The 7,886-nt window shown below is 42.8% G+C and overlaps 1 protein-coding gene across 3 annotated transcripts in view; it reads right to left on the bottom strand.

The window, feature by feature from the left end:
• The window catches only part of BRSK2 (BR serine/threonine kinase 2), a 329,823-nt gene that overhangs the window by 156,641 nt on the left and 165,296 nt on the right, over positions 1 to 7,886 (bottom strand). The gene's annotated exons all lie outside the window — the stretch shown is intronic.

Below are 7,886 nucleotides of genomic sequence, written 5' to 3'. Positions count from 1 at the left end.
CAAGTCTTATGAGGAGCGGCTGAGGGAACTGGGGTTGTTTAGCCTGGAGAAAAGGAGACTGAGGGGAGACCTCATTGCTCTCTACAACTACCTGAAAGGAGGTTGTAGCGAGGTGGGTGTTGGTCTCTTCTTCCAAATAACTAGTGATAGGATGAGAGGAAATGGCCTCAAGTTGCGCCAGGGGAGGTTTAGATTGGATGTGAGGAAAAATTTCTTTACTGAAAGAGTGGTTAAACATTGGAACAGGCTGCCCCGGGAAGTGGTTGAGTCACCATCCCTGGAAGTATTTAAAAGACGTGTAGATGCGGCACTTAGGGACGTGGTTTAGTGGGCATGGTGGTGTTGGGTCGATGGTTGGACTTGATGATCTTAGAGGTCTTTTCCAACCTTAGTAATTCTATGATTCTAACTTAAAAATCTCTCTGTAGTTCAGGTCAGAAAACATGCCCCCCAACTCCTTTTTTGCTTAAAAGATTTAGGAAGTGATTTTATCCATAATCTAAAACGCATTTCCTATCTGTAAATGTGGCCAATTCTACCTATGGCTCAACCAGAACCCACTCTCCTGTGGCATCCTCTACTCTCTGCAGACTGGGCTAGGTTTCATCCTCCCTCTCTTCAGACTGATTAGTTAACCACAGAACAGAGCTGGTTGAAGTGTTGGTAGAAAAAGTCAATTAAAAGAGGTTTTAGCTTAAGTCAGATCAAAATCCAATGCTTTTTAGCATTTTTCATCAACCTTCAGTGTGTCAGGAAAAAAAAGAAGTAAAGTTTAGAATGCACCAAAGAACCTGCAGCTCCAAATTGAAAAAAACAATCTCGCCACACCCATGGTTCACATCTGGAGTTAGCAGAGACTACAGCTCCAGGTGGCTCTGCTACAGAGACCACCCAGGCTGGGGGATTCTGAAGCTTCAGGTTCCCAGACCAGCTGGGTGTCCAGCTAGGCAGAAATTCTGAAAATACTATGGAATCTGACCAGGGGTTACAAGTTCTGGATGCCAGTCTCAAGATTTTCACACGCCACACCCCAACTCTACAAGACTGAGCCTGGAAGCTAATCTTCACCTGTGGTTCCCCTTGCCTTTCAGGGAACTCCTACTGGTTGTCCTTCCCAGGAAACTGAACATCAAGCCTGACAACAGCTGAGGATCCTGGTGCTTTCTGCTACTCCCCCATGTAGCAATGCTTTGTAGGGTCACATCTCTCTAGCTGGGGATGCTGGGAGTGCCCCAGAGCTGTGGACTCCTGGAGTCTGTCTCAAGACTTCCTATCTTGGCTTGATAACCTAGGGCTCAGAGGCGGTGGGAGTCCCTGCAGAGGCAGGGCGTTCAGGGTCTCTGCTTTGGAGATGGCAAGCAGGACTCCCTAACAGCCTGCTACAAATCCAGACAGAGTTCAAAAGAAACCTAGTCTTTGATATATTGGGAGTTCACTGAGCAAAGTTATTTCAGAGAAAACATTTTAGTGAATCAGCATCTTTTGATAAAACTAAGCTTTGGCAAAGGAAGAGGAGAATTCCCAGAAGCTTCGGTAGAGAAAGCAACATGAAGTCAAACTATTGTCTGTCTCACCGCAAATGCAAGCATCGTGCAACTACAGTGGAAACAGTTAAAGAGAAAGCTGAACAGAAAGGGTATTTACAGGCTAATTATTGACAGCAGCTTCACAGGGGGATGAGGACCGGATGGCAGAGCACATTTAGACATCTCATGTCTGGAAGCAGTTATCTCCCTATCCAGGCATTATGGTTATGATTAAGTGAAATGAATGGAAAAAGCATTCCTTGACTTTAACTAGCTCTAGCCAGGGCTCATGAGGGACATGTATTGCTGTTATGACCAAGACAGCGCATGAGGATGGTAGACTGTGTCTATGCGTTTGCACACACAGGGCTGTGGATAGAATGTGTTTGGTACAATACAGGTTTGAGCCAGACTGCTATAATATAAGCCTGCAGAATTAAAAGTAAGATGGAAAAAAATAGGGCCAATTATATTTATAGCTTGCCCAAATGCCTCAGTTGATCACACTAACTTTAGAAAGCAAAAGGCACTGTGAACACTTGACAGGTTTGTTCCTCTGACAGGTACATCATGTGCTCGTGATTCCTGTTTAATTTCCTTCTTTAAGAATACCTCAAGCTGTGTTCCTTGTGGGTGTGGTGGAAAGTGGAGGCGGAGAGTGATTCTTCTCTGAAGGAAAATACAATTACCCAACTTCTTTAACGGCTCAAACAGATGACAAGTGAACAGGCTTTCAATGCTCCCCACCAGCTCCAGTTTAAAACAAAACACTCTGCATTATACATTCAGTAACAGATCCCTACTCCCAAATTCCCTATAGCAGAAGGGAGCCAGGGAAAAAAAAAGCCCCTTTTTTTCCCCCATGTTTTTCATATTGCAAGGTGCTTTTTTATCTCTTTGAACTCAGAAGAGAGACTCACACACATGAAGCTGTGCTGTGCTAACTGGGTTGCTACTGGAATACGAACTAGGGTCACAGAGGCAGGGGGTGAGTGTGTGTTTGTGCGCTCATGTTCTTTGATGAGTGCCAATCATCCCTGCAGTTTGTTCACCACCTACACACTGTGAAACATACGCACAGACACACGCACACTTCTAATCCGCTCTCTTCCAGTGCTAAAAGCAGACAAGTGTGTGGTAAGTCTCCAGGTTAAAGATAAACCACAATGAGGGTGAGAGTGTATGTTTTTAACAAGCACGTGCAGTGAATGTGCAATGGACAATCCATGTAAGTATGAACATACTCATTTGTACATTGTAACCTGCATGTTCAACAGCAAGTAAAAATACGAGCATCAGAGAGTATGTACATGTTTTGGGGAGATTTAATTTCCTTTATCCTTTCATCTTTTTTTGCCATGAATACAAGGTCCTCTGGGTTATTGTCCTCTCACAGCAATATGCCAATCAATCAGAAGAATAACAGATGAGTACCAGCAAGTGAGCACAGTGTTTCTTAATCAGGGAGTCCTGGAAAGTTTGATGAATGCTTTAAAACCTTTTCTTTGGGACTTCTGTTTAATAAATGGAAATATTTTCCCTCCTATTTGCTATTTTTGATATGACCATCTCCAAAATCTTGTGTGCCAGCATCCTAGATTAATCTAAACACATTTCACTGGTGAAATCATACGGTCTTGTTTTTTTGTTCATTTGTACCCAATGGCAGGGGTATTCAGTGGGATTCAGCAGCAGCTTAACACCATTTCCACTGCAATCAATAGTAAAACTCCTAAATACTGCAGCTGGAAAACAATTAGGCTACTATTGAATACATTAAGAAAAAATTCTGATTTGGTGAAATTCAGGTTTGGCATTGGTGAGTTTGGCTTCGCTAATGTCAGGGAAACTGCCCTTGTTATGATCAAAGCTGAATTTGAACCAAGTACACTATTCAGTCCATTTCTGTCTCTGTCTCAGATTTAACTTCTCCCTGACATTGTTCTGATATTCTGGTAATGATTTCTGTAGACCAGGCCTCCAGTCAGCAGCTGAGGACAGCTAGGTCAGCCAATGTCAGTGTGTTTTGTTTGAAAAGTCTGAAAATGAGGTATTCCAAAGCGAAGATGCTGCTCTCAGGTATTCTCTTCTTCAACTTTGCTTGGGGGAGCCTAAATTTCTACTTCTGCAGCTACATTCCACAAGCACCTCTCTTTATGCTCTAGACAGATATAAGTGACTTTTTACAGATTTCAAGTGTGCGATTACAAATTCACAGCCCCATGGATTTTAAGGCCAGAGAGGCTGTTTCGTTACACTACTCAGAGCTAATGCATAGCATGGATCAGGAAACCATCTTCAACTACTTCCTGCTGCAAGTCCAGCAGCTGAAGCTGAACTAGGATCTAGGTTTTAGAAAAACACACAGCAGTTTAAGATTAAGTTTAATAGTCTTTCAGGGGAAAAAACTCACCAGAGCTTTGGGTGGCTTGTTGCAATTAGTAACTTCATCCAGTGGTCAAATAGGCCTAGTATATCTACATTTAATCTGTCTACCTACAGCTTACAACTATTAGTTTCCAATAAGCTTTTTGCCCCCAAGACTGTAAAATCCTCTGTTATCAAATGCCTATCCTCCTTATCAGTATATACAGACCGTGATTAAGTTGTCTTAACCTTCCCTTTAATAAACTAGGTAGCTTGAGTCCCTTGAGTCTCTCATAAAACATGAGCTCTGATTGTTTACTTACTCTCTCAGATACTTTCTGAATTGTGCCCAATTTCTAAACTTTTTCCTTGAAGAATGGGCACCTCAACCAGACATGCTGCATTTCAGCAGTTTTTGCAACAAAACAATGACAGTTATTACACGACTTTCTGTAGCAAACGGGGAAAAGACAGAGAAAAACGGAAGACATCGCAGAATGGGGGAGAAAAAAAGAACGAAAGGGGTTAAAAAGAGGCAAAACAACTGAAAGAAAATGGAGAAGGAAGGAAAGACTCAAAGTAGGACAAGAAATAAGTAGCTATTGAAATAGAAGCTCAGGAAAAAGCAAGAGATGACAAAAAGACCATGCAAAGCAGTGCCTATTTACAAGTATGCTTTCATAAGTTGTCTTGGCAGTTCCTGCTACCTATTGGTCCACTCAATTATTTCAGGCAATCAGTGATCATTGCATGATCCTCCCTGCTTAAGAACACACACTACACCTTTGCAAAATCTTTCAGAAGCAGAGCTCATTAGCACCACAAGGCACTAAAACAACCAACCAACCTCCCCGAAGCCCGCCAGTCACGTTTCAATCGAGCTCCACAAGAGAAACGTGGAAGGGACTGTGTCTCTTCCCATCCCCCACCCTGGAAATACCTGCCTCCCTTCAAGGCCAGCACTGGAGGACTTGGTCAGAAGAAACAAAAGGCACTTACACACAAAGCACACATATGGAGCTCTGGGCTCCAGTCATCAAGCCTGGGACATCTGTGGCTTTCTCAGGATGCCTGTGTGTTCAAGTAATTAGTCCAAGGCCAGCTGTCGCCTTCTCACTCTTCACCCTTTATGCTCCCATTTCTTCTACTACTATTGTCTGTCCAAAGAGTATTTCGTCTGATGGATCACCAAGAGAGTCGCTTTTTTGCTGTTGTTTATTCTTTGGAAGGAGGAAGTGGAAGAGAACTGGTGAGGTGGTAAAGAGGAAAGGGCTCTTCTGAGTACGTCTCATGAGACACTCAACGTTTCCAAACAAGCTTTTGCCACATCAGAGGAAAGATTTGCTTTAACGTTTATATCTGAAGTTATAAACTCCAAACGCTTGTGCTGGTACTGAAAATGCAACCATCAATAGTGAACCTGCCTGTTCAGGAAAGCTTACTGCTTTACGGACACATTCAGCTCTGGTATTCTGGGCCTAATTTCCCTCTCAGCAATCCAGAAGTAATTCAGGGAAATTAATGAACCCTATTTCAATCTCAAGATGCTCCCTATAACACACTCCTTTCTGAAATCTTTCTGCCGATTTGTGCTAGTGCAAGCTAGAGGTACTGTGGGAGGCAGGTCTCCACATCAGTGGGAGTTACCACGGTGCAGTTGAAGAAACCCTGCTGAAGCTTTTATCAGTTGTGTGAAAGCAGGAGCGAGAACAGAACCAGCCCTTCTATTCTCATCTGTGAAATTACATTTGTAGCTTTGCCCCAAAACCAGGCTCCCAAACAGGCCCAAGCTGGAGCTGGGAAATGAACGCTGCTCCCCAGCCTGTGTTTAGTGAGCAAGGGCATGACAAAGCAAAACGCTTGCATGTGCATTGAGCAGCCCTGTCCTTTGACAGGACAGCAAGCGCTTGGATGATACATTTACCGCAGCTTGCGCTGCATCATGCCTGTCTGTGTATCATCTCCATAGCAGCAGTTCTGCTAATTGAGACCAGCTGCTTCTATTCCAAATTCTTCGCTCCAGAAATATTGATACTACGACGTTATGATTAGAAAGCACTTTACCAAATGCCTCTCAATTCTGCACCGCTCAGATGAAGAGCAGCTGCAAAAAGAAGGGACAGTTCCCTGAATGTACAGAATAAAACACTGCAAAAACACTGGAGAAATGAAGGCTATTAGAAGCAAGTTAAAACAGAATAACAATGGGCAGAGAAAGCAGCCTGCTGTATATGCTTGTGCCTGTCATTTTAGATGTTGAAAGGACCACGAGCAGACTTCTTCCTTATGCTCTAGGATAAATGGCCACAGCACTGCAGTGTTACAGCTTCACGCGGCAGGTGTGCATATTTGTCAGATCCAGTTTTTCTGTCCAAGGATGGATTAACGCACAGTCCATCAGTCTGGGCCCGGTTTGGGAGAGTAGCTCTGGTCTTGAATCATTTGGCTCCAGGGACTGTTCTGCACAGCCCACTGGCTAAAGACAGTCACTGGAACTGATAAGCTAGCAGGAAGATTTGCATAGTAGGAATGCCACCATACCACCATGACTTGGCTTCACTGTTGGCTATTTCCCTGTGGCTGCTGACTCCACGCAGCAAGCTGTCAGCTGGATGCTTGGCAATGGTCACACTGAGATTGCCGAAAGCTGCAAGCATTTTTCCCCTTTGGCCAGGCTGGCTTAAGCTGGCTAACAGTACAGTCAATTCCAAATTCACTTAGAAGTCTCAGGCCCTGTCTGTGACCATCAGACAGAGGGTCTGGTTACTGAGTTTATGCAAGAATTGGGCAAGCCACTTCAACCCCATCTGTTGTTCCTGAGCACAGAGAACAGAATTCCTGAAAGAGAAAATCTCACCAAGAATGGTCTGAAAATGAGAATCACAATACAACACGTGGTTTTCTCCAGAGAAGGATGCTATACAATCTTACAGAAAACACGGCACACTTCAGCATGTGGCTGTGTAAACAAGGACCTAACACACCATTTCACTACTCAGATTTCATACCACAACTGAGGTAATGCAACACAACTAAAGCAGAGATCACTTTGCTATGCTAAGTGATTTGCCTCCTACTCTGAAAATCAATGAGGTAAATAAAATGTTTTATACAGATACCAGACAGTGTCTCTCAGCAAACAAAATGCTCATGGTTTTTTAAAAATATTCCTATTATGTTACTCTGGAAACTATTCAAAGTGTTTAGTCTCATTCAGATTTTACCATTTACACACTTTGTTTGCTTTTGTTGTGTTCCATTCATCTGCTGAATCTCCCTTTAAAATTGCAGTTTTCTTACCTATTTCACTTTCTAACTTTCGGTCTATATTAGAAGACTGTTTGAATCCACAGTACTGCAGGAGAGGGAATACGTCAATGAAATTCCAGAAAGGTAAGTCTGAATGCATTACAATTGAATACAAACTTTAAGAATCCTTCTCTGAAAAAAATAAAATTACATTGTATGTGTAACATTCACTGACTGCATATTCCTTTAATCTCCATTTTCTTTCTGCTCCCAGTAAGGTTGCTATACTTACTTGTGCTGGAAAACAGCTGACACAGAAGTACATATAAGAAGCAGCAGTGTAAAGATATATGGTCCATGTGCTTATAGGGAAGTTACCTTAACAAAGTGCTCTATGCTGCATGCAGACCTGTTAGCATCATTTGCAGGTGACAGCTTGATGGAATTCTGTTGATTGCAGTGCAGTTGTGTTCCCTCTCATCAAGCTGAATTTAGCCTTTCTAGTCACCAAATCACATGAATAAACTTTTATGCATATATTTATTTTATTTTTAGGTTTCCAAGATCAATCAATGACACTCAGGTAAAGAAGATGGCTATCACAAGGCTAGATAAAAAACGAATTAAGCTCTTCTGAACACTACAGTCATTGGGACCACTGGGACAGACACTTTGATGGTTTCCAATGGCACAGCTCTGTGGATTGTTAACAGAATTACAACAGCTTTAAACAGTCACGGACCT

This window comes from Pygoscelis adeliae, unplaced genomic scaffold (genome assembly GCF_000699105.1).
Source record: "Pygoscelis adeliae isolate BGI_AS28 unplaced genomic scaffold, ASM69910v1 Scaffold166, whole genome shotgun sequence".
Taxonomy (NCBI): domain Eukaryota; kingdom Metazoa; phylum Chordata; class Aves; order Sphenisciformes; family Spheniscidae; genus Pygoscelis; species Pygoscelis adeliae.
The sequence above is the reverse complement of the archived record's forward strand: the minus strand, read 5'-3'. Positions and strand labels throughout refer to the sequence as shown.